This window comes from Ascaphus truei, chromosome 5, assembly GCF_040206685.1.
Source record: "Ascaphus truei isolate aAscTru1 chromosome 5, aAscTru1.hap1, whole genome shotgun sequence".
Taxonomy (NCBI): Eukaryota; Metazoa; Chordata; class Amphibia; order Anura; family Ascaphidae; genus Ascaphus; species Ascaphus truei.
In genome coordinates, this window is record NC_134487.1 from 40,441,705 (window position 1) to 40,469,410 (window position 27,706).

The 27,706-nt window shown below is 43.3% G+C and overlaps 1 protein-coding gene and 1 long non-coding RNA gene across 2 annotated transcripts in view; one reads left to right on the plus strand and one right to left on the minus strand.

Annotated features, from left to right (window-relative positions):
- Positions 1–27,706, minus strand: part of COG5 (component of oligomeric golgi complex 5) — a 457,324-nt gene that overhangs the window by 198,382 nt on the left and 231,236 nt on the right. The window lies entirely within an intron of this gene.
- Positions 337–8,867, plus strand: LOC142494956 (uncharacterized). The gene is made up of 3 exons (XR_012801629.1): positions 337–723; positions 7,452–7,568; positions 8,456–8,867. It is a non-coding gene; the product is annotated as an uncharacterized LOC142494956 (long non-coding RNA).

A 27,706-nucleotide genomic window follows, 5' to 3' on the forward strand; every position in this document is an offset into this window, starting at 1 on the left:
AAAATGTACTCTTCTCGGAGCACAGAAGCCGTTCCTGAATTATGGGGGTGAAGGGGGAACTGGAAGATACATAAGCATACAGTGCAATGTGCACTCATTGTTTGACATGTGACACGTCAATGTGCTGAAAAATTCTAGTTAGAGCAGCCCCTGGGAGCAATTTCCAGCCAAAACCCTTTTTATAGACCATCATTGGAAAGTGCAAGTGTACAAAAAAGCAGAGTATGATATTGACCACGTTTTACTCATGACATACATTGTTGTTGTTGTTGTGGTGCAGCCTTAAAGATACATTAACCATTTCAGTGCCATAATCTCTGCATTTAAATCCCACGGACACTCTGGAACTAAACCCATGTAATCACAAGTGTAGTGATCGCATGATTGTGACCATCCCTCTGATGTCAGGAATGAAAGAGGAGCTCAACGACTTCATTTTATCATTGTGTGCCCAGCTCCTTGCTTTGGTATCTGCTCTGCACTCTGTACTTACGTCATACAAATGTTTTTGCTCAAGTATTTTTATTTGTACCAGCATCTCAACTATTGTTTAGGGGCGGTGCTCAGCTGGTTTGGCTGCGGGGAAAGTCCCTTCGGTGTGCGTGCTGGCAGGGGAGAGCTGGCAGGAGTCTCACTCTGCATGCGAGTGCTGCAGGGGAAAGAAGGAGTGATCTCCAGAGGGCTCAGTGCGCTGCAGGATGGGAGACCCCCCACGTTACACTGGTAAGCCTCCAACCCCTGGGGAGTGAGGGACCCCCCCCCCCCCAGTGATAGCAAAACAAGGTCCCCAAGCAAATTTGGAACTTTTTGGGGGTAAGCTTTAAAATGACAGGAGTTACACCTGAAGATATGAGCAAGGAATATGTGCTGGACTGTCAATGTTAATGCTAGCATGTAAATGCATGTGAAAGGTGCAGGCCTGGGGAAACCAAGGAATACTATACTGAAGCAAGATGGAAAATTAAAAATTAAACCTACTGCATCTAATCGCTATTGGTGACCTGTCAATCTATTTTGAAAGGGAAGAATAAATATATACAAGTATATGTGGATGGATGTATATGTCTATACAGGTGTGTGCATATGTCCAAAGATGTATTAAACTGCCTCCTCTAAGACTGGACATTCTACAGATAAATGGATAAATTCCTCCTGCAAATATCTTCAGAGATGAAAAAAGGTACATTTAAATCCAGCAAACCTGAAAAACGCACACACAAAAAAAAAATAGCGAACATGGCAGCTGAAAACTCAAGCAGCAGTCCATCTGAATCTGGCGTTCAGCTTGAATCCATGTCAGAGGGGAACCTCATCAAAATCATCAGGAAAGCTATCTACCCGATTGACCAGAAATTAGAGAAAATACAAAACTCTATTGAAGATGTCAAAATACAACTCTCAGCAGAGCGGAAGAATTCACTCAGTCCAAAGAGCTGCTTGGAGCAAAGGTGAACGATCTCAAAAACAGATCTAGAAGATGCAATCTGAGGTTTGTGGGAATACCTGAGAGTATCCTGCAGAACAAGCTATTTGCCATCGTAGCAGAAGAATTTCTTAAACACTTAGGACTGAATGTGCAAGACCTTCCGCTTGCGTTGGACAGAGTACACAGAATCGGGCCTCCGAGGGATCCAGAGGAGAAAAGACAGCGGAAGACAATTGCAAAGTTCACCAACTACACGGATAAGGAGGAAGTCCTACACCACTACAGGAAAAACGAACAGTTGTGAATACAGGACACCACGGTTTACATTTTCCAAGATTTCTCTGCTGAGCTTTCCAGAAAGAGGAAAGAGTTAATTTCCTTGGATTTGTTCAAGCAAGGTCGTAGATTTACCCTGGCCTATCCATCGAAGTTAAAGCTTTTCTCCAAAGAAGGGGTGGAAATATTTGACACTCCCAAAGAGGCAGAAGCTTTCCTGAGCAGGACAAGTATGGAGAATATTGGTAAACCCCCATGACTCTAGAAATGTCAGTCAGAAGAGGATGGTCCAATGGAAGAGACCACGATCTCCGAGCTGAACTATTATATATACTTGGCTCAGAGAGATATGATCATATCAATCGATGGTCATTTTAATATCTGAGAACGCCTTAATCTTTATTCTTCCTTTGTATAACTCACCTTGTGTAGATGTAGGTTGATATAGTAATATTATTTGCTTTATACACTGTTAGCAAAAAAAAATTTAAATCAAGTTAGAGGGGCACCACCAGGCCCAACACAATCAGCTTTTTCTATGTTATTTAAATAATGCAAGATAAGTAGTGGTAGAAGGTAGAGCACTGCCAATAAATAACTATTTATTAGGCATATTAGCCAAAGGGACATACAAACTAAAAACTCCACGGCGGGAAACGCGTCAGAGTTTTTAGTTTGTGTGTCCATTTGGCTAATATGCCTAATAAATAGTTATTTTTTGGCAGTGCTCTACCTTCTACCCCTACTTATCTTGCATTATCTACCGGTATTGAAGCACGCTTATCCGGTGCATGCAGACGCAGAGTAGCTGTTCCAGCATGAGGATTTTCTCCAGAGCTGCCTAGTGGATCCTGTCTAGCCAGTGTGAGTTCGGCGCTCCAACCACTTACCTGTACACCAGGAGAGGAAGGCAGCTGACGGAGACGACCATCGTGGAGGTGTGGATCACCTGCCCGTTCCCCATCAGCCGCCACCCCCTGTACAGATCTCGGCAGTAGCATCGCGGGAGGATCGGAAGGGACCCGGTGAGACGGCTGGAGGCTCTGTGCACACAGGTCTCCATTATCATCAGCTGGTCTTTTGCATTCCGGGTGGCCATCCCCGCAGTCCGAGGGAGGAGGGGAAGCTCCCTCTGAGCTCCGTCTACCCGGGGGAGTGAACCAACGAGCCGGCTTGAGAGCTAACCCCGACAGAGTTCAGGTGAGGTGGTGGCTACACCGACTTCACACACACCATCGGCTACTACTTAGGGGACACCTGCTTATCATTTATGCATACCAGTTCTTGATATCTTACCTGTACATTATACATTGGACACCGCAGTATTTGCAGCATCAGCTTGGGGGTCCTCCCCCTTTTTTTCTCTAAATTTTCTGATGGCAACCATTTTTTTAAAGAAAATTTTAGTCCTCCTCCTTTTTTTCTCTAAATTTTCTGATGGCAACCATTTTTTTAAAGAAAATTTTAGACCTGAAGATATTGAACAGTACACTCGACCATGAAGGTAGATTTCTGCTGGTTAATGTTGTCCTAGAGAACAGCCCAATATTGCTATGTAATATCTATGCCCCCAATGTCTACTCCAGTGATTCCCAACCAGGGTTCCGAGGAACCTAGGGGCTACTTGAAGCAGTCTTAAGGGTTCCTCCTATGGACCACAGACCCCTCCCCCCCATGGGGGTGGTGTTTTTTGGTATGTATTTTGTAGGGTGGATTGAGAGAGAGTGGGGTAATTGACGGAAGGTAGGGGCGAGTGAGAGAAGAGAGGGGGACAGGAGGGAGCGAGTGAGGAAAAGAGGGGAGTGAGACGCAAGGGATAAATACATGCGAGGTGGGAGGGGAGGAGAGTTAGTGAAATGGATGGGAGAGAAATACATGGGAAGAGGGTGAGAAATAGAGGTGGCTCGTGTGGTGTGAAATGTTGTGACTGACCCCTGTTAAACCTAATATGTGTCAGCCAGATAGGGGTTCCCCGAGATTTTTCGAAATACTTCAAGGGTTCCTCCAAACAAAAAAGGTTGGAAATCACTGATCTACTCTAAAGAGTTTTTTTCTGGATATCATAAATAAAGTGGGGATGGAAAAGAACTCGCACATTATTTTAGGAGGGGATTTCAATGTAACAGACAATTGGATAATGGATAGATCCTCCACACTTGGGAAAGGGCAAAAGATAAAAATAAAGAAACCATACTTACCAATTGATTTGACATATATTAAGAAATGCTTGGAGGACTCTTCATCCCCTAGATGGGGAATACTCATATTTTTCAGGTACACATGATTCTTTCTCACATACATATTATTTGATGGTGGGGGTTAACTTGCTTCCAAGGGTCAAGTCCACATACATTGAGAATGAAGTACTATCAGATCATGCCCGATATGGATAGACCTCGAAGTAGGGAAGAAGGTGACAATGCAGAGGGTATGAAGATTCTCAAGTATACTAACCAATAGACCATATTTTTGGGATTTTCTAGTGGAAAAATGGAAGGTCTATGCTGACAACAATAAACAACAAATAGATAACCCAGCCTTGTTTTGGGGAGCAGGCAAAGCGGTGATGAGGGGTGAAATCATTGGCATCTCCATAAGACACAATAGAACGCTTAACAAGACATTTATACTAGCAAATGAAAATCTAACTAAAGCATACGATGAATACAAAACAAATCCCTCACCTACCCATAAACAAACATTTATATTAAAAAAGGAGGCATTTGAATTAATAGTCCTGGAAAGAGAAGAAGCCAACCTCAGTTATTTTACCTTTAAACTGTATAAATATGGCAATAAATCTGGAAGACTCCTGGCCAACCTAGTTAGAGGCTCCAGACTTCTGAACCTCATAAGTTCAATAAGAAATAGAAACCCAGGGAAAGTTTTCACCTCACCGGAGGATATAGCCAAACAATGAGACTTTTTATTCTTTAGACTTTATTCCCCAAAAAGTATTTCCTCCCAAAAAAAGGAGACTTTTGGAGTAAAATCTTATCCCCAAAAATCTCACATCAAGCACGAGCAGATTTCAATAATCCAATCCAGGAAACTAAGGTTCAAAAGGCAATCAATGCCTTAAAATGTTTAAAAGCTCCAGGGCCAGATGGTTTTGGTGCTGAATTCTATATGACACTGGGTGAGAATGTGGTAGACCCTTTAACCATTTATTAAATGGTAACAAATGCCCTAGTAGCTTTATGCAGGCAGATATCAATGTAATTCATAAAGCGGGCAGAAGCACAGATGATGTTGACTCATATAGACCAATTCCGTTACTAAACATAGATTATAAATTATATGCAAAAGTTCTGGCTGAAAGATTAAAGGTCCATCTACCATCTGTAATATCCCCAGACCAAACTGGGTTCATAGGGGGCAGAAACCCTAGATTGCAAATATTAGGAAAGTGTTGGCAGGTACAAAATAACATGACTAAAGTGTCCCTATGCCTTCTCAGTTTGGAAGCTGAGAAGTCCTTTGATATGGTACTGTGGGGTCATTTATATACTGCGTTACAGAACTTTGGGATTGTTTGTGAATTTGAGAATGCTATTAAAGGGATTTACACTAACCCAAGAGTTGGGTTTTTGCGGGCACCTTCCCTTCACAAATATTCAATTTAAAAAGAGGGACTAGACAGGGTTGCCCACTATCTCCTCTACTGTTTGCTATCACCCTGGAACCCTTGCTATATATTTGAGGAATTTTCAAACATTTGAAGGGATTAGGAGAGGGAAGACTGAGATTAAGATCGCCATGAACGCGGATGACACTTTATTGTTCATTAACAGACCCAAAATTCTGGAGGCTTTAGATATTTTTGGTTCATTTTCAGGCTCAAAATAAATATTACAAAATCAGAAGTCCTGAACATAGGATTAAACAAAATACTGGTATGGCAAGAAAAATGCCCTTTTGTAATAGCAACTAGCAGTATAAAATACCTGGGAATCTTGATCCCGTAAAATCTAAAAAAAAATTGTATGATTTTAATATTAGTGCTGGTATAGCCAAGTTATGCAAAAATCTCAGTATTTGAAAAACATTGGGCGTATAGGTCTTTTAAAAATGACAGGTATTCCAAGAATGTACTATTTATTAATGATATTACCACTATTACTAAATAAAAGATTCACAACGACTCAATAGAGAGATATCACATTTTATTTGGGGAGGTAAGAAACATAGAATTAGTCTGGCAAAACTGAAATTACATAACGATACAGGAGGTTGTTCCCTCCCAGACAAAAAAGTTTAATTATATATGTCTGTTCAAAAAAGCAAGAGAATGGCTAACGAACACGCACGTTTTGATGCTCCCTGTTATAGATAGATATTGCGGCTCCAATTGCCTTATAAGCCCTTACACAAATTTGAGATCAAAGTGTAGCAGTAAGAAACAATATATTGTTCGCAAACACAAGGAGAGCCTGCAAGAAACTCCTGAGCCTTTTAAAGGAACCCAAAGCACTGATAAAATACTTGCCATTAGTAGGAAATCCAGATTTTCAGGTGGGCAATGAATCTGTAGTTTTTAGAGAATGGGAATCTATGGGGTTATGTAAACTGTATAAATTATATACAGTAGTATAGAGAGGGACTCAGTGCTTTCCTTTCAGGAAGCACAGGTACTTAAATATTCCTGGAGGTAATTTTTTTGACATATACGTATGCAACTTAAACACTATATATTTTCTATTATCAGAGAACAAACCTAAGATTTTTGAATATGGATGTATAGACTTTTTAAAAACCAGATCCTTTATTTAAATTTTAAATTCGACACACATATAAACCCCTCGCAAGTTCAGGAGATCTGAGAATTTGGGGAGCCTCATAGCCAATTGGAAGAGAAATTACCCAGACTGGAATCTAATTTTTCAGTCATTTAATACAGCGGTACGCAAAGTGGGGGGTCGCGAGATTCGCTGCGGGGGGCGCGCGGTTTAGAGATGCCCTGCACCTTCCCGGAGGCATTTAAATTAATGCAGGTGGAGCTGCAGGGCCTCTGTAAACTTATCCTTACCTTGATTCAGACGGCTCCTGGTGACGCGTCGCCATGGCAAAGTGACGTGGTCATGTGACTTCGCATTGCCTTGGCAACGTGACATGACACCAGGACGTCTGAGTCAAGGTAAGCAGGGGGGGCACTAGGAGAGGGGGACAGCTGGCAGGGGGGCACAGGGGGAAAAGATTGTGTTCCCCTGATTTAATAGGCTGAGGAGAGCAACTCCAGCAGTACATTTGCAATTTAAGATTATCAACAGAGCCTATATTAGACCAGCACAATTAAAAAAAAAATTTTAGACAAGATATTTCCAGCAACTGTTCTAAATGTGGATGCGTTGATGACAATTTTTTGCATTTTATATGGGACTGACAAAATCAGATATTTCTGTAATAAAATCACCCAACTACTGAGCAGACTATTAAACAGGAAGATAAGTAAACCCCCTGGTTTACTAGTCAAAACCTTGATAGATCTCATTCTTCTTTTGGCAAAAAAGTGTATTATGGACTGTTGGATTAGCTCCAGCTCCCCCTCCATTTCCCGACTGACAACACAAAGGAATAGAGCAATAGCTATGTTTAGATGGGAAGTATACTATGAAAATGTGCCAAAGAGAGAAGAATTAATCCACAGATGGATTGCATTTACAGGAAGTGATGGACAAATGCAAGGTTCTGGGTCAAGGGTGCTTAAAAAATAATAATAATAATAATAAATATATATATATATATATAGGCGGATGTAATCTGTCCTCCCTGGGCTGAGAAGTGGAGATGACCGCAACGTTCCTCCATACACCGTGCTCCTCGAGACCGGAAGTGACGTCACCGGATACCGGACACTCCGTTACAGGTAGGCGGGACTCTCGGTGGGATTCTCGAGCGGAAATTCTTCCTAATTCTGCTCCAGGGGATCAGCACTCAGCTCTCTTCACATCAAATCGTCCAACAAAGTGAAAAAAAAAACCTATGCGTTTCATGCGCTTGCGCACACTTCCTCAGGGGAATGAGTCATGTCCGTGGTGCCCTGGTATATATCCGTATACAACTGATTTGATTGGCCAGTCAATAAAGACATTTCTTAAAGCAATACCTACTTGACACTTGGTGTAAAGAACACTGACATATGAACAGCTTTGCATATAAACAAGGAACAATAAACAATACACAACAATTATCTACACATGACTAAACATAAAACAACCATGAAACATATAATACATACATAATGGTATCAGAATAAATGCTTGCATGTACCTTGACGCAATGATGTCAAAAATTTATAAAAAAGCTCCTAACTCAAAGTCAATGTTAAGACCTCTCGGAGAGAGTGTCTGTAATTTAGACCCTGAATGCCTCACGCATACTGCATCTCTGCAGCCTATTCCCACCTCTTGTACTGGCTTGAATGGTCTCAATGGCCTGACAGATTAACCCCTTAGGGTTTTTGTTATGATGTGTGAGGAAGTGATGGGACACACTATGGGTAACTAATCCCTTTTTAATGTTTTATATATGTTCATATATTCTCCGTTGGAACGTTCTACTTGTTCGCCCAACATATTGTAAGCCACAAGGGCATTGGAGTAAATATATCACATATATTGTGTGGCAGTTAATAAATGACCTGATAGGGTAAATATTATGAGTGACATTAGATCTAAACGTCTTTGTGGTGCAGATATGTGAACATGCCAAATATGTTCTTTTCATTCCATGTTTCATACTACACGGATAAAGTTACATCTGGTCACCCCTTGATTACAAGATTGCATAAGCTGCCATCATTGGGACTTGAACTAATCCATCTGGATATCCAGGACTAACACCTAATTGGACCGTCCGTGGTATTGCCTCCTGGGTAATGTCGCTCCGTTGATGTCATCAATCGGCGAATCCAACTCCTCCTTGTCACTTAGCAACTGGCAAACAGCCATTGAGTGCCTCTCTTGCTTGTTGTTGCTCCGATGTCATCGTGAGATGGTTGCTCCTCCTCATGTTTAACCCCTTAATGGTGGGTTGAGCGTAGCTTGTAACTAATGTCATGTCCAGATAAGCTTGCAATAGGGATGTGATGGTGACTATTTGTTCGAGGTTCATGCATGAAAAAAAGGGGGGAGAAATGTGTAAGCACAACAATAAAACAGAAAAATACCCCAGATATGAAAACCATAGTGATCAGTGTAAATATAAAAATTAAAAATGGAGGTATGATTGTCCAAAGGTAATTTACTAGATATTAAGCATAAAAGGAGAACAGGAGCAAACAGTAGTAAAAGCATTATCTCTCTTCAATGAAACTATTTAAGGATAAATAATCGTTCCAACGTCCAATAAGCCTCTCGTTGTAGCAGTATGGTATCCTTTTCTTTCCCCTCTCTTGCTATCTTAACATGTTCTATACCCATAGAGCTTGTCACGGTAGCTTATGACAAGATATAATGAACACCAAATATCTGGGTTGAACTGAACGAGGCTTAGATATAATAAAATATATTTATTCCTTAAAAAAGGTGAACACAGCAATATAGTACAATTAACAGACAAGAAGGTAACACTTACTTAGGGTTGGGGGATGGAGAAGTATCAGCTAGCAATTCTCCAGCAATCCGGTGACATTCCAGGTGGAATCAGAAGCACAACTCAAAACTGTAGGGTTGACACAGTTTATATACCTGTGTAACCCTATTCTTAACATTGAATACAGACTATTGGTGAACAATTATCTGTATCCAATCCCTAACTTGGAGACACAGATTAAACCATGCCCCCCAGCTAATTAGCCCATGTGTACTGGGACTCTATGGGTAGCCTCATAATTAAATCAGGGGTGACGACCAATCTACCAAATGAAGTATCTGCATTGTTTGTAGGTGTAGACATAACACTTACAAACCACTCCAGTTTGATGATTCTCTGCCCTCAGGTAACAATTAGAGTGGCAGAGTCTTGTTGATTAGTACTTGGTCTCTTGATTAGTACTTAGTGTAAACAATCAGGGCAGTTACCTTTTGATCACAGTGCTTAGGCTCAATCATCCGGCTGCCCTTCATGACCTATTAGCATAGCAGATGGAGGCTGCATTTTTCAGAACAGATCCAAAATACCATACATATACACTTTAATATCTACACATATTAATAAGTTCCATTCTGGTGGGCTCAGTGGGTCGACATTTGCCAGTTTTTAATGCCTACAGTGACTCCACATATTGGCCAAATATCAACTCTCTGTGACCTCCAGAACTGGAGATACAGAAATGCACTTTAAAACATTAAAATACAGGATTATAATGAAACAGGGGAACATACAGTTTCCTGACATGACAAGGTGTAAGCCACATTCCTGGACCGCAGTCCAGCTAACCCCTTGCCTCCCTGGTGAGGTCAGGGGGTGGCCATATGGGGTGCAACCCCTTTAATACCGGGCCATCCCCCCTCTCCCTCTACACCTCCCCTTCTTAATGGGTGACCTGTGGCCCACTGGCCCTAACGGGGAGTGGGGCACTGCTGGCACCCTTATCTCAGAGGGATAGTCCTGACGTGAAAGTCCATCAGCATTGCTGTTTTCACTACCCTTTTTGTGCTGAATAGTAAACTCAAACTCTTGCAAGGCCAAGCTCCACCATAGCAACTTGGCATTCTCCCCTGATGCCCTCTGCAGCCAACTCAGGGGGTTGTGGTCTGTGAGGACCGTGAAAGCCCTTCCATAAACATAGGGCTGGAGTTTTTTGAGTTCCCACACAATGGCCAAGCACTCTTTCTCAATGCTAGCATAGGCCACCTCTCTGGGGAGTAGTTTTCGGCTGAGGTACACAACAGTGTGCTCTCTACCGTCGTCCCCCACTTGGCTCAACACAGCCCCAATGCCATAGTCCGAGGCATCAGTCTGTATAAGGAAATGTTTGGTATAGTCCGGGGCAGCAAGTATGGGGGCCCCAGCAAGCGCAGTTTTCAGTGCCTGGAAAGCAGTTTCACAGGCAGGAGTCCAGGTGATAAGCACAAGCAGTTGCTTTTTTGTCAAATCAGTCAGGGGTTTGGCCACGGCGCTGTACTGTGGGACAAACTTCCTATAGTACCCTGCGGTCCCCAAAAATGCCATGACCTGTTTCTTGGTTTTTGCAACAGGCCACTGAACTATGGCTTCTACCTTAGCTGGCTCTGGTTTGAGGTGCCCTCCACCCACCCTGTGCCCTAAGTACAGGACCTCTGCCATCCCTACCATACACTTAGTGGGTTTCAAGGTAAGCTCAGCCTCCCTGATCCTATCCAGCACCGCAGCTACATGTCCTAAGTGGGAGTCCCAGGGATTACTAAAAACAGCAATGTCATCTAAGTAAGCCCTGGCATAGCTCTGCATCCCTTCCAGTAACCTATTGACCAGGCGTTGGAAGGTAGCCGGGGCATTATTCATCCCAAATGGCATCACCAAAAACTCCTAGAGGCCACTTGGAGTGATGAACGCTGACTTCTCCCTAGCCTCCAAGGTCAGTGGGATTTGCCAATAGCCTTTGCTCAAATCCATAGTGGTCAGATACCTTGCCCCCGCGAGTTCATCCAGCAACTCATCCATGCGGGGCATGGGGTAGGCATCTGACACCGTCCCAGCGTTGAGCAAGCGGTAGTCTACACAAAACCGGGTTGTCTTGTCCTTCTTAGGGACTAGAACTACCGGATTGCCCAACGACTCTGGGATGGAGTAATTACCCCTAGGGTCAGCATCTCCTCTATCTCCCTTTCCATACTGGTCTTGACCTCTGCTGACACTCTATAAGCGTGCTTATGCAGAGGCTGCAGATCCCATGTGCACTGGGTGTTTTGTGAGATATGTGGTCCCTGGCATGTCAGTGAAGAGGGCCCTAAACTTAGCTAGCATGTCCCTGGCTTCTACCTGCTGCCTGGCACTCAACTGTGCCCCTATCTCTACCTGCTCCACAGTGTTTCCCTGCCTAGCCTCCCCTAGGAGATCAGGCAGAGCATTGCTTGCCGGATCCTCCAGCAGTGTGCTACAAATGGCCATCACTGCTCCCATACTCGGTGCTCTGTATTCTTTCAACATATTAACATGATATGTCTTTTGCCTCTCAGGCACTACCTGTACAACATAGTTGTACTCATTCACCTTTCGGATGACCGGGTACGGTCCCGACCAGGCAGCCATCAACTTGTTCTCCCAAGTGGGTTTGAGAACAAGCACCTGCTGTCCTGGGATGAATTCCCTGCTACGGGCATTCCGGTCATACTATTGCTTTTGTCTGGTCTGAGCGGCCCTGAGGTGGTCCTGGGCCACCCCCATGAGCATCACTAACCGGTCTCGGAGATCTACTACATACTGGATCACTGAAGCATCAGTAGCAGTAGCCTCCCCTTCCCATCCCTCACAGAATAGGTCCAGAGGTCCACGTACCCTGCGGACATATAGTAGCTCGAAGGGGGAGAAGCCTGTAGATTCCTGCGGTACCTCTCGGTAGGCAAACAGCAATTGCTGTAAATGAATCTCCCAGTCTTTCCCCTCCGCCTCGATAAAGGTCCGAAGCATCTGCTTCAGGGTACCGTTAAACCTCTCACATAATCCGTTTGTCTGGGGATGGTAAGGGGTAGTGCACCGGTGCTGTACACCGCATGCATCCCAGAGACAATGTAACAGTTCACTCATGAACTGCGACCCCTGATCGGTTAGGACCTCACTAGGGAAACCTACCCTAGAAAAAATGTTCAGCAAAGCTGCTGGCACTGTCTTGGCATCTATGGTGCCAAGCGCTACTGCCTCAGGGTACCGGGTGGCAAAATCCACCACCGTGAGGATGTAGCGCTTCCCTGACCTGCTAGGAATCATAAGGGGTCCTAGAAGATCCATCGCTACTTTCTGGAAGGGTTCCCCTATTATCGGTAGGGGTTTCAGGGGTGCCTTCACACAGTCGCCCGCCTTACCCACTCGCTGGCAGGCATCACAAGAGCGGCAGAAAGTGCCTACATCTCGAGATGCCCCCGGCCAGTAGTAACGCTGTAATAACCGGGCTCGCGTTCTGTTGATCCCCTGATATCCCGCTAACGGAATAGAGTGAGCTACCCGTAACAGTTGCTGTCGGTACCCCTGGGGCACTACTAGCTGTCGCTTACCGGTCAATCCCTCCTCTATCCCTGGGTTCCCTTCTTCTCTATACAGGAGTCCCTTATACCATAGGCAGTGCTCAGTGCCTTCCCTGCCTGAGATTCGGACGCCCGAAGTCTCACTCCGGCCAGGGTAGGGTCTGTCTTCACTGCCTCCCTAAACTGGGCTCCTAATTCTGGCCACCCCCCAGTCATGTCATTGTCCAGAGAATGGGGAAGGGTGATGGGAAACAGTAAGTCAGTCTGTGGTTGCAACTGATCCTGGCTTACCTCCCCGGGCTCCTCTGCGCCCTCCGCTAATGTTGGTCCCAAAGGCTGGGGGACTGGCGCCGCCGCCATTGCCGCTGTCTGGCTCCGGGTAACCGCCGCCACTGCAACGGGTTTGGGCACTCGGTCATAGGTGCAGGTCATCGGTCCCAGATCGTTGCCAAGAAGAACATCGGCATCCAAACCGGGTAAAACCCCCACCTCCCGCACACCCTGGCCCTCCCCCAATCCAAAAAGATTCTGGCCACTTGCAGGAAACGTGGCTCTCCGTCGGCCACAGTAATCTGTATTCCAGGGCCTGGGATCAATTCCTCTTGCCGGACCATATCAGGTCGGACCAGGGTCACTGCAGCTCCTGAATCCAGCAAGCCAACTGTTTGCCGGTCACCAACTGTGACCGGGGTGAGATGTCTGCTCCGGCCGTCCGTCTGCTGCAGGTCCGCGCTGACATGTCCTCCGCTCCTGGCTGTAGGCACCGATGAAACCGGGACAGGCGTTGCATGGGACGTCTCGCTGGGCGTTGGTTCCATGACCGGTCCGGAGTCTGTGGTGGAAGCCACCCGCACGCGGGCTACCGGCTTCGCAGCTGGGGTGCGTTGCCCCTGATGGGGTCCGCTGGAACGCAGGGGTTCCGGGCAATCTGGTCTGATGTGACCAGGGCGGTTGCAGTTGTAGCACCGGCGCTTGTGCCGGAGCTCCCCCTCCTTCAATGGACTGCTGCCCGCAGGCGGCCTCTGAGTCCATTGGGGGGGTATTGGCAGACTTTCTGGCTGGTGCCGCCGTCACCGCCGCCTTGGCTACTGCTTTGGCGGTCATCAGGGCTCGGCTGGCCACATAGTCGTCTGCAAGCCTCGCCGCCTCCTGGTAAGTCTTGGGCTTATTGTCGTACACCGAAGCCCTCACCACCAGCGGGCACTGCTGCATGAGCTGCTCCTGAAAGATGAGGTCCAGCAGGCGTTGGTAAGTCCGTGCCTCATAGCCCTCCACCCAGCGTATCCCGTACAAAGCCATGCGGGTCACGTAGGTAACATAGGACTCCTGGGGCTGCCTCTCTTCCTGCCGGAATTTACCCCGGTAGGCTTCAGGGGTAAAACCGTACTGAAACAGTAACAGTTCTTTCAGGTGGTCATAGTCATCAGCATACTCATCTGGAAGCGCCATCATCGTCTGCTTAGCCAAGCCGGACAGTAAGGGGTCCAAACGTACAACCCTATGCTGGGGAAGCACTTTGTACCGCCGGCACTGTGTCTCAAAGTTCTTTAGAAAACTGTCTATCTGATCAGTACCTTCCACGAACTTGGTGAGACTGTGCTGATCCAGTTTGAGTTCATCTGTGTTGGTTTGGACAGGGGGGCAATAAGCGGGTCTGTTCACTGCCATAGTGATAAACTGCAGCCGCTCCTCCTGTGTGGAGTCAAAAAAACAGCGCACAACGCAAATAGTGAAGTATGAAAGTAACAAGTTTATATTAAAATAGGGGATAAACATTCTGCGTACATCAAGGTATTAGGACATAAACATTGAGTGTGTTAAACACACAAGTTACCACTCGGCGGCCGCTCATACAGGAGTCAGGAGTATGTTTCCCTTGGCAGGCGTCTGGGACAGCAGCTGCGATGCTTTTCCTTCCTAGGTACACCTCTGCATTCGGTCACCGTCTCTGTGGGAAACTCCTCTCTGGTCAGCTGGGCTCCAGACAGATCGAGCAATCTGCAGCTTGCAGACGCACTGGGAGGGTCCCCGGATTGGTCAGTGAGGACCTGGATGGTTCGCAGAGCTCTCCGTTTAGTGCAGCCACAAGCAGGGGTGAACTGGCTGCGAAGTGACGTCACAGTGGCGATTTCTAAAGTACACAGCAAAAGCGGAAAAAGTCTCTAAAGTGCCCAAATTGCACACAAAGGATAGAATAGCAATAAAACACTTGGACCAATTACATCCTACATGTTTCGTAGTCACCCCACGCAGTAATCGGTGCCAACATTTCAGGGGCGAACGGACTGGTAGCCGCAGCAACCAGTACCCCTCCTGTTGCACTGCTCCCGGGAGGTGCACTCGTTCCCTCCCCGAGATTCCGCCGCCCCGGCACTGGGTTCCTTCCCTGATCTCCGGGTGGCTGTATAAGGGCAAGCTGAGCCGTATCCTGAAACTCTGCAAGCCGGGCTTCATAGTCACCGATTGCGTCAACCATGTCTGCGACCTCCTGGTTCTCATAGGGCAGTCCATATTCATGGCACTTGTCCTTCAGCTGAGCTCGGGTCCTCATGTTGGATGAGCCTTCAGCCTCGCTCATGGTTCACGGTCGCAGCAGTGAGGTGGTGTTACAACTTGTGTTAACTGTTGCACTACTGTGTGTTCAATATCTTTAGTCCCAGGAACTCGCAATTACTCTCGAGTTCCCACTATATGACAGAGTCCCACAGAACACTGTAATATAGGTTCAGTTCAATCCCGCCGCTGCCACCAGTTAATTATAGAGCTTGTCACGGTAGCTTATGACAAGATATAATGAACACCAAATATCTGGGTTTAACTGAACGAGGCTTAGATATAATAAAATATATTTATTCCTTAAAAAAGGTGAACACAGCAATATAGTACAATTAACAGACAAGAAGGTATCACTTATTTAGGGTTGGGGGATGGAGAAGTATCAGCTAGCAATTCTCCAGCAATCCGGTGACATTCCAGGTGGAATCAGAAGCACAACTCAAAACTGTAGGGTTGACACAGTTTATATACCTGTGTAACCCTATTCTTAACATTGAATACAGACTATTGGTGAACAATTATCTGTATCCAATCCCTAACGTGGAGACACAGATTAAACCATGCCCCCCAGCTAATTAGCCCATGTGTACTGGGACTCTATGGGTAGCCCCATAATTAAATCAGGGGCGACGACCAATTTACCAAATGAAGTATCTGCATTGTTTGTAGGTGTAGACATAACACTTACAAACCACTCCAGTTTGATGATTCTCTGCCCTCAGATAACAATTAGAGTGGCAGAGTCTTGGTGATTAGTACTTGGTCTGTTGATTAGTACTTAGTGTAAACAATCAGGGCAGTTACCTTTTGATCACAGTGCTTAGGCTCAATCATCCGGCTGCCCTTCATGACCTATTAGCACAGCAGATGGAGTCTGCATTTTTCAGAACAGATCCAAAATACCATACATATACACGTTAATATCTACACATATTAATAAGTTCCATTCTGGTGGGCTCAGTGGGTCGACATTTGCCAGTTTTTAATGCCTACAGTGAATCCACATATTGGCCAAATATCAACTCTCTGTGACCTCCAGAACTGGAGATACAGAAATGCACTTTAAAACATTAAAATACCAGATTATAATGAAACATGGGAACAGGGGAACATACAGTTTCCTGACATGACAAGGTGTAAGCCACATTCCTGGACCGCAGTCCAGTTAACCCCTTGCATCCCTGGTGAGGTCAGGGGGTGGCCATATGGGGTGCAACCCCTTTAATACCGGGCCATCCCCGCTCTCTCTCTACAACGTCCAATAAGCCTCTCGTTGTAGCAGTATGGTATCCTTTTCTTTCCCCTCTCTTGCTATCTTAACATGTTCTATACCCATAATTCGCAAAGAAGATGTAGTATGGTTGAAATCTGCGCAATGTTTTATGAGAACTTTATAAGTTTGATATCTTAGTGTTGGATCATAGTCTAAGGGGATCCTACAATTGGGACAGAATAACCTTTGGATTAATGAGGATACGGTAAATTTTCTCACTGTGAAAAGTCCGAGAAGGCCAGTATTATACCTTTTACCAAAAATCCATAAGGCTTTGTTAAATCCCCCTGGGAGACCCATAATCTCTGCTACTTGTTCCATTAGTCAGCCATTATCGATATATCTTGATACTTTCTTACAGCCAATGGTTACAAAGAGTAGGTCATATATTCGTGACATATTTGATTTTCTTACAAAGGTTAGATCAGTCCCTATTGTAGGAACTTCAATCATAATGGTTACAATGGATGTTTCCAATTTATATACCGTTATTCCACATGAGGAGGGTCTCAATGTCATCCGTCATAATCTCACATCTTCACACAAAGCTGACCCACCAGTCGATTATTTAATGCTGCCTCTACATGTTATTCTTTATAAAAATTATTTTCAATTTGAGAATAGTTTTTATTTGCAGACAGCAGGGAATGCGATGGGTAGCAGTATGGCACCATCATATGCAAATCTTTATATGTGTGATTTTGAGGAGAAATATATCTATCCTACTAAATTTTTTTGATAACATACTATTTTATTGCAGATATATAGATGATTTGTTTTTTCTTTGGAACAGTACCTCAGATGAATTGATAAAATTCTTTGATTATCTTGAAGGATTAGATACTACCATACGCTTCACTAATAGCTGGAGCGATCACCAAATTTCTTATTTGGATGTATTACTGACCATTGATAATGGGGTTTTACACACTGATTTATACAGAAAACCCACTGACAGGAACTCCACTCTACACGGTACTAGCTTTCACCCCAAACATCTTAAACACATGTTACCATTCTCCCAAAAAATCAGAGCCACTCGTATCATAGATAGAGATTATAAATTAAAAGAAACTCTATTGGATATTGAAGAGAGGTTTGTTGAACGTGGGCATACAAGAGCAGATGTTGTTGATGCATTCAACACTACACCAAGAGAAACATTGATTTCATCAGAACAACCTAGGATGACATTTGTGAGCAAATTTACAACTGCCAGTGGTTTTGTTAAGAATATCATCAAAAAACACTGGAGAATTTTGCAGACTGATGAGAGTCTAAACAATGTTTGTAAGGAATTCCCCCGTTTTGCTTACAAAAGGGGAGAGAACATTAAGGAGGTTCTCATAAAGGCAGATAATCCGATGCACTATAAAACACCACATTTCATGGCACAACCCAAAGCTGGCTAAAACAAATGTCACAATTGCAGTGTATGTAATAGCCTGATCTTGGGGGATACATTTTACCACCCTCGTAGTGGGAAAAAATATATGATTAAGGATCGCATTTTATGCACCACATGTAATATCATATATATGATCAAATGTCCCTCCGGACTATGTTATGTGGGGAAAAGAACAAGAATGTTAAAAACGCTTTTTATAGAGCATAAGAGCAAAATCGGATTACATGCAGAGGACACTGTTCTCATAAAACATTGCGCAGATTTCAACCATACTACATCTTCTTTGCGAATTATGGGTATAGAACATGTTAAGATAGCAAGAAGGGGGAAAGAAAAGGATACCATACTGCTACAACGAGAGGCTTATTGGACGTATACATTGAATACAGTTCACCCATATGGGCTCAACTATTATTTATCCTTAAATAGTTTCATTGAAGAGAGATAATGCTTTTACTACTGTTTGCTCCTGTTCTCCTTTTTTGCTTAATATCTAGTAAATTACCTTAGGACAATCATACCTCCATTTTTAATTTTTATATTTACACTGATCACTATGGTTTTCATATCTAGGGTATTTTTCTGTTTTATTGTTGTGCTTACACATTTCTCCCCCCTCTTTTTCATGCATGAACCTCGAACAAATAGTCACCATCACATCCCTATTGCAAGCTTATCTGGACATGGCATTAGTTACAAGCTACGCTCAACCCGCCATTAAGGGGTTAAACATGAGGAGGAGCAACCATCTCACGATGACATCGGAGTAACAACAAGCAAGAGAGGCACTCAATGGCTGTTTGCCAGTTGCTAAGCGACAAATAGGAGTTGGATTCGCTGATTGATGACATCAACGGAGCGACATTACCCAGGAGGCAAGACCACAGACGGTGGTTTCGTTGCCGAGGGTTACAGGATACAAGGAGGAGGAGCCATCGACTGATGATGTCAATGGAGCGACGATAGCATAGATGCTAGCCGGATTAAGTTTTTGCGGTCAATATGAATATACGGGAACACTGTTAATAATATGCAATGCTTGCCAGAAGCTAAAATGACGGAGTATTAGGGTTTGGTCACTCATTGATGATATGACTTTTATTGCTGCATGTATAATTATGAAGGGAAGGGAGGTGGAGCCTTAATTATGTCAATGGATGATGAGTAGGCAGTTCCACATGTGTTTAAGCTGAACAATTAGAACAGGAAGCACTGTGGGTAATTATGGGTGTTATTTAAAGATTCATTGGTGTTCTGTTCATTAAGCCACTTTTTGCACTTGACAAAGACCTTAGGGTCGAAACGTTGTGTATTCTTTATTTTGGAAATCCGTGTGCCCCATCTTCATTCCTTTTTGTATGCCGTGGATTGGATGCAGCCGATCGTACATTGATGGGAGCACCGGTAATTGTATCACTCTTTATTATATGGTGGTGTGCAGCATTTACTCTTTGTTTTATCATTATTAGTCACATGTGTTCAGTAAAACTGTTATATCATATCAGTGTGTATTTCTTGCATTGTCCTGCACAGGGTTATCCCACACTGTTAGGATCCCGCGCAGGTGGAGGCGCTGTCACCCGGGGGATCAGGTACACCCCAGGCTCCCAGCAGCGGAGGTTCCAGCCTCCTGTGAGCTGCAGGTAATGCACCACACATACCGTAGCTGCCATATCTCCCAGGGGGTTGGGGAAAGTGCACTACATAGATATCTGTTGAATTTTTGTATTCCCGAAATATGTGAATTTGTATACAGGCAGTCCTCGGTTATCCGACACAATGCGTTACTCAAAATGGCGTTGTAAAGCGAAACGTTGTAAAGCGAAACACATTTCCCCATAGGAACACTGTTTAAATGAAAGGTTCCGTTCCTGAAGGCATTTTTAATGCTAAAATACAGAAAATATTTTATGCAGGCAATAAGATATGCAACACACATAAATTATATAGTGTATATACTGTATTATATATATAATATAACATAATAAATAATATATTATATAGTATAATATAATATTATATAGTATAATATTATATATATACACACACATACACAACGTTGCAAAGCGTCGTAAGAGCGTTGAATAAGCCATTTTGGCGTTGTAAAAATGAATATAGGTATACATTGCATAGCGTTGGATAAGCCATTCGCTGTAAAGCGAAGCGTTGTAAAACGAGGACTGCCTGTACTATTAAAATTAAGATAATGATAATAAATCAAAGCAGGGACAGAACATATAAACTACAGGAGAGGAAAGTATTTTTTCTGCAGAGGAACAAAATAGACAAGAGGTCATGGTTTGAAGGTGTACTGTGATAGACTTGGATGGTTATGTATTTTCATTGAGTGGTATTTGCATGAAGCAGCATCCAAGCAGAAGTAATATAAAAAAAATGAATGCCCTGCAAAAAAGAATGAATAAGTCTTAGGTAGTCTACATGACAATGAAGCAGATAGAGGCACTTTAGCCCCTATCGGCTTACAATTTCTTTGTAAACAGCAGGTCCTTATGAAAGCAGGGGGTTCCCCTGAGCTGACTGGTCGTCCCTTGAGATTGTTGTTAATTTGTGTGTGCCGGTTTTGATACAAGAAATTGACAAATATGGAAAGCCGCACCATCATCATCTCCCAAAGACGTTATGCCACTTATATTGGGGGCGCTGGAGCGAGTCCTGACCATTTTGCCTGGTGGAACCACCAGTAAGTTCTGGTGGACTCCCCGGGTTCAGGTAAGATGAAAACAAACAAAAAAAATATACCTTTAAGGAGGGGGAGATTTCCTTTAATTAATGATTGTTAAATTACCCACACATAAGCCAAACATAGCCAGCACGAATACTCAAACCTATTTTTCTTTTAGTTCAATATTGAAGGCAATAATATTGACACAGAGGTGAAACTGATACCATGAACATTTGATGCAAAGGACTACTGTATTTTTCTTGCAATACTGAATCAGATTAATTTTTAGACAGATGGTGGCATCTTTCAAAATCTGTATTAAGTTGCTAGGCAATATGAGATTTGTAGGTAAGGGACAAAAGCTAAAAAATTAGATGTTGCTTACAATATAGCTGCAGTGAAGTTATGCTTACCAACAATATAAAAATAAGCACATTACAACGGAAAAAGGTCTCATTTTATGCAGTGAAGCACAGCAGGTTTACGGCAACGGTGATGGCAGGCGCAGCATGGCACTCCAAATAAAGGTTACGCCTACAGCCCCTCTCTGGATTGGTCCGTTGTGGGCGCCCCCCTCGATCCGAATTGCTTCAGCGGGGCTAAAGGGACGCAGCTGATTGGTCGGCACACGTTTCTTCCCGTTTCCAAATGAAGGTTGGGAAACTCTGAACTCCACAGTTGCTTCAGATTGATTGCGGTGTCGACAGAGCAACTGAATCATGGACTGTATAGGTCTGGAGCAGTCTCCCCTTGTAACTAGGGAACTGGGAACCTTTGACAGAATTAAGGTGGCATCCAGGACTAGCTTGCTAGGAGTCCCCCATAAATCCCTGTTTTGTGGGGTTATTGTTCTGTTTTGTATGTATCGCTCACTGTTCGCTACTGTCAATTAACCTAAAGATTATTAACCTCGGTGTTCTGCCTGATAATTGCAATCGCAAGTAGTCTGGTGAACCCCAATTGTGGCAGCAAATATTTTTTTTTTTGTTTTTTTTACATTTCCTAATGTCTACTAGAAAATATATTGCAAATCCTTATTGCATTGATTGGGGCTAGAATTTGCATTTGATTATTTGCCAAGCTGAAAAAAAAGTGCAGCAAGTTTTGAGTGGACACTTTTAAGTGATGGGAGAGGTAAGAGAAATTAATGAGAAACATCAATCCCAAGACTGAAATCATGCAGCAACACTTCATAAGATACCTTCTGCTAAATACAAGACCAATGATATAATCTCTAATCGGAGCAACGCGCACAGCAGATGACGTCAGAATTCCCTTAAGAAGCCACATGAACTGCACATTCACTGCAAACACCCTCTAGAGTGAGGAGCAGGCTCGTGGTTCGTGTGTCCTATTAACTAAGGACTGTCTGGTTTGCAATACTCCTGATTTGCCTCCTCTCTTTGCTGTTCTCTGGTGTTCTCAGTTGTTGCTAGTTCACTAATACATTGTAGCTGTTTGCATGTAGTTTGTCCCTGAATATATCTATACAAAAGTTAAACTGTGGATTTATTTTGCCAATTAGTTTAGGGATATTGTATGTGTATTTAATTAGAATATTACTTAGAATTTGTGGAGGGTCTTCTATTGTTTTTACTTAGGGTCAGTTCTGTTGTTGTGGGTTCTGGGGCTAGGGAAGTACCCTCTTGTCCCCTTGGGACTGAGGGGAACGGGCATGACGAAGGGACAAGTCTTGAAACGTTGCCCCCCTATACTCCCCCGTTGTGACCCACTTTTTTTGTTTTCTTTGTTCCCCTTCCACCATTTACCTCACCTTCCCTTCATTGTCCCATCCTAATTTTCCTTTATCCCTTATCCTCCTGTACAACCCACGTATGGCCCTACCTATATGTTATCTGTTCTCCTAGTGTGCCGTTGTCAGTTGTTTGACTTATTTGTGCACTGATTACATTTTCAAATTGGTTATATACCAGTGACTTTGTATCTATTATTAGGGTGTGCTGGATTTTCTTCAGTACTTAATTGTGTTTGAGAGGGATTGGGCCCTCTCTAGTCCGTGGCACCCCACTTTGTGTATATTTATCTACTTTGTGTGAGTGCTGTCTATTACTTTTGTCTATACTTCATAAGATACCTTCTGCTAAATAGACTGTAGCTTTGGGACCTAAACGGGAATCTTGTTGCTTTTACCCCACACCCCACTGCAAGAATTTTGCCACACCTACTTTGCTGCTGGATTGCTGGTGCTACAATTCATTGCAGGAACCTGTGCTAGTGCTGAAGACACTTTCCAAACCATTAACTGGTGTGCTCTGGCAAACGAGCTAAAGAAAAACAGACCAATGCTCTAATCTCATATTTGGGATTAACGCCAAATTACTACACGTCCCTTGTGTTTGATAAGGAATGCTAAAAATGATAAAAAGGTACAACGTCAGCAATAGTGACTTTTCCATTTTCCTTTTAGACATACAAAAAGGAATAAGGCAACACCAAAGGCTGTATAAAGCTAAGAAATGTATTAGTCCAAGTATAAAACGGGGTTATTTGCCGGCTATAAAACCTTTTACGGTTCTAACATTAACAGTATACATACATAATATTAATTATAAGCTTAAGAAAATGTGGGTGGCTCTTGCAGATGTCATTTAATTGTTGTGAAAGATCATATACAACATAATCTATATTAAATGACATTTAAGAAAAGGAACTAATGTACAGATCTATTACAGCTGACATTTGAAGATGGCACCTGCTGTGTTCTCCATAGCACATGCACAACAATAGCCGTATACCCATTATTGGCTGATCACACAAAATGTAGACTAAAACGAAAGTATGCCAGGGTGCTATTAAATCACCACAATGCTGGAAGGTCAGAGTAATGTGTCACAGGTCTCTCCAGCAGTCAATTGTCATGGTAGAAAAATATGATTGTGCTCATTGAACAAAAGCCATGTGTGTGCATTCAAAAATCTCACTGGGCTTCATTCAACAACATCTTCAGCTTTCACCTACTAAACAAAAAAAATTAAGTACATTATTATATACATTAATGTATTTACTCTTTGCAAGTTCAGCCCGTCACTTAAGCCTTCAGCTAATGCAAGTGGTGCTTTCTTTTGTTCAAAGAAACTCGCCCACTGCAACGAAACATTGACCATATGTAAGAATGTATAAGATCAGGCCACGTCAAACAGCAAGCGGGAGCCTGGTGCATAAAGGGTATCTACATAGTGCAGGGGTTCTTAACTCAAGCCCCTATCAGGTCTTCAGGATGTCCCTACTTCAGGACAGGTGGCTCAATCAGTCCCTGCTTCAGCTTAACACCTGACCTGTCGGAGTCTAGAATACCCCCAGGGTTAGTGCATAAAAGTGTGCTTGCACTGGGTGAGTGAAATAATAAACACGAACATGCAGACATTATTGGAGTGTCCCATTGAGATAACTTTGCTATAAACGAAAACAGGGTACAAATTCCACGTTTTCCTTTTATATACCCACTTGCCTCCAACTATCCTGATCTTGGTAGACCATATAATTGGCCAAGTTTTAGCTGCCCCTTCAATATTTTGCCTGCCGCCCCAAGGAGTCTCTAAGCAAATTATACATTACAGACTGCAACAAACACCGTGGATGAGTTTATCACTGCTTTTGATCCACAGAAGCAGGTGAAAACCATGAAACCTTTATCTATGTCTGTCAGCTATCATCGAAATAAAGTGCATTTTAAAAGCATTTTAGCTCTACATCACGTTTAATCTCCGAACACATCCTGCTATATGGCTACATCTGCTCTTAGAAACACTATGACCAACAAAAGAAAGACAACTCAATGAGATATGGCTAGTAGCAATTTATAAAAAATAAAACAGACGAAAAGACACAGATCTTTAAAAGACAAATGTAGCATTTGATCTGCAGGAAATAAGCCTCTACTAATAATGATGTATTATTTAGGTCTCTCAAACGACCTTTCTAACCCTCTTAGCTGCTGGAGGATCTTACAATGCATTGCTTTTGAAACAGTGTTGAGCTGCACAGAGGCAGGATCCAATCGCCACAACAGGAAGCCCATTCAGATGCTGCGAGAGGCTGACAATATAGTGGCAAAGAATCTACAGTCCTGCAGCTTTTCTTCCATGTATTTTGCCTGGTAGCAGCTGAGGGATTAACACCCTCACACCAATGTGCTTGATTGACATGTTGGCCTCTCTAACATGCATAAAAATATAAGTTTACCCATTTATATTATTTCCTGGTAGAAATGTCATAATAGAAATCTTTTATATGCTCAAAGCAACAGTGCCACCTCACTTACAACATAGCATAGGATATGGAGCGGTCTTGAAATAGCCCTTGTATACTGGATGGTGTATACCAGTGGTGAAAAACAGGGGTGCAAAAACAGGGAGATGGGGGGGGGCACACTGTTACAGCGGCCCCACGTTCTTCCCCAAGGTAAACTGAGCACTAGCTAATGTTGAACAAATAGTATCAATGATTAACATTGAGAGTGCTATGTGCTATCCTTGGATGTTTAAGTGCAAAGGCATCTTAGAGGTTAACATTCCCCAATTGTCTGTAATTGTGATTGTAATTTTAATTGAAGAGACTACATAAGGGAACAACCCCCCCCTTGTGGACATTATACCCCTGAGGAAGCGAACCATCGATTTGCGAAACGCATAGGGTGAACACTTCCAAAGTTTGCCTTTGTGTACATGGTTGTGCTGTCTGTTGGAGTCAGTCCAGACCGCTGAGCCAGCGTGCAAGCAGGAGGATTGACTCCGGGACAGCGCAAGTGAGCGACAAGTGACACGGTCAGCTGGCAAGCAGCGTGCGTCATCACGCGAACGTTTGACGTCATCGCGCAAGGCGGAGCAAGGGAGAACCAGAAAGCGGTGTGACTACCGGCACCATGGTACAAGCCCCAGCGACATGCGGATGCCAACAGTAACTAGGGCCAGTGAGGATTGTGACAACGGAGTCCCAAGGATCTACAACCTAATTAGACAAAGCGCAAAAGAATGGAAAACTTGTATATGTTTTATTAAATTTTATTGTGGATCTGCGCTATGTTGCTTTCTCTTTCTATGTTATATAGCTGATGGAACTTAATATCTCCCAGAGAGACTTGATTCCTATCAAGACCCACTAACTAAGTCTTTATAAAATTGAAGGAACACAGTTGTATTATACAAGTATGCACAGCATGCAACTGAGGGGTTAAGGTTCCAGCATAAACTTCCACAAAGGGTGTTCCCTAATTATTACCATCAACACTGGGAATCAAGTCCTATATGGTGTCCCAATTATTTGGAATCTTTCTAATCAGCAAATGTCAATTCACACAGTGTACTGAAGTGTATTATTAATTTTACTGTGTGATACTATACACTGTTCTTTTTTGTATTTTCAATTCACATACTGCACTGTGCACGGATCGGCGGAGACCAGCGCCAAGAAGGGCTATATTTCATAAGGACAAGAAAAAAGGATCTGGACAACCCGGGTGACCTTCAGGCAGCAGGACTTCCGAATTAGAGGTTGTCATTCAACACATTTTCACGTATTCACACATTGTGATATTATGATTTTATTCTTGTATGAATGATATTTTGTAGATATTTGTCACTTTGGGTATAGCGCTGGGGTTGTGTAATATCCTAGCGCACTAGCTATGATAAATTACATATTCGACACTATCCTACAGTATCTCTCCTCAAGAACAGTATTTCTAAGCCATCTAAGCCACTGTTTTACAGATTCTTCAACATTTGGCACGTGGAAATAGTTACCCCTTACTTTACTTACAATGAAAATGCAGGTTACAGAAGCTTTCAAGGAAACGAGAATCTTCTATATATACATATAGTTTTAGAACCAGGAGGGCCCCCAGAGCAGAACCGTGCTATTTCAAGCACTGAGGTTCCCCTGGGTTCAAGAGATGCTTTTTGGTTTCATTATAAGGTTTAAATCTCCCTCCAGGAAAAACAAAATGGCTGCCAAATCTCAGACCAATAGGAAGCTGCCACATCCGCGATTGCGACTTCCATTTGGACAGCCATTTCAGCCACTTACCACCATAGAGAGTGCCAGTGTCTCCATGTTTAAATGTCCCTCATCACTCGGGCCAATAGGAAGCCACAAGGATGAAGTCACAGCTTCCTATTGGCCTGCGAGACATTTAAAGACGCCATTATGTTAGCCCCAACAAACCCTGTCTGAGCTGCTACCTGTAGAGATACCGTTAACTCATACGGAGGTAACTATTTCGAGAAGCAGGGGAACCCCAGAGTTGAAATGAATGCACTTCAGCTTCGGAGACCCCTGCATCAATTTTATACTTAAAAATAAATAATTAAAAAAAAAAAAAAAACTGCAACCTGGGGTGCTGCTTTAAAAAAAACTGTAAGTAATACGGGTAACTTCACATATACGTCAGTTACCATGGGTTCCCCAGGCTGCAAGTAGCAGCGTTTCTAGGCAAAAATAATCGACAGTGCAAAATTCCCTTGCAAAATTGTCTTGTTTTTTGAAATGCACTCCATCCCATCTTCATTACCCTATTGAGTTTATTCAAAAAGGTTCCCATCTATTGATACTTTCTGGCCAAGGAAGACAGTCTTCAACTTCTTCTAGTTCGATCTTTGCACAGTTGACACATTTGTTGAACATCCCTCTGGTCTTGTGGAGATTCACATGGAAGTCCACCTTTTAACTTGCTTTGCGAGTTCTCCGATTTGATGTTGGAGTTTTTCTTGACTTGTGGAGAAAATAACAATGTCATCAGCAAATAGTAGGCGACTGAAATATTCACCATTTAATCTGATTCCTTTTTCTGCCCGATTCAATGTCTTTAACAATTCAAGTGTTGCTTTGAAAAGTTTTGGTGTCATGCTTCTCCTCGTCACACTCCCTTGCTGATCCTTACCTTAGGGATATAATACACAGACAGTCTTTATTGGGGGATAGAAGTTCAGTTGTTAACACCCGACTGGATGCGAAACCCATTTCT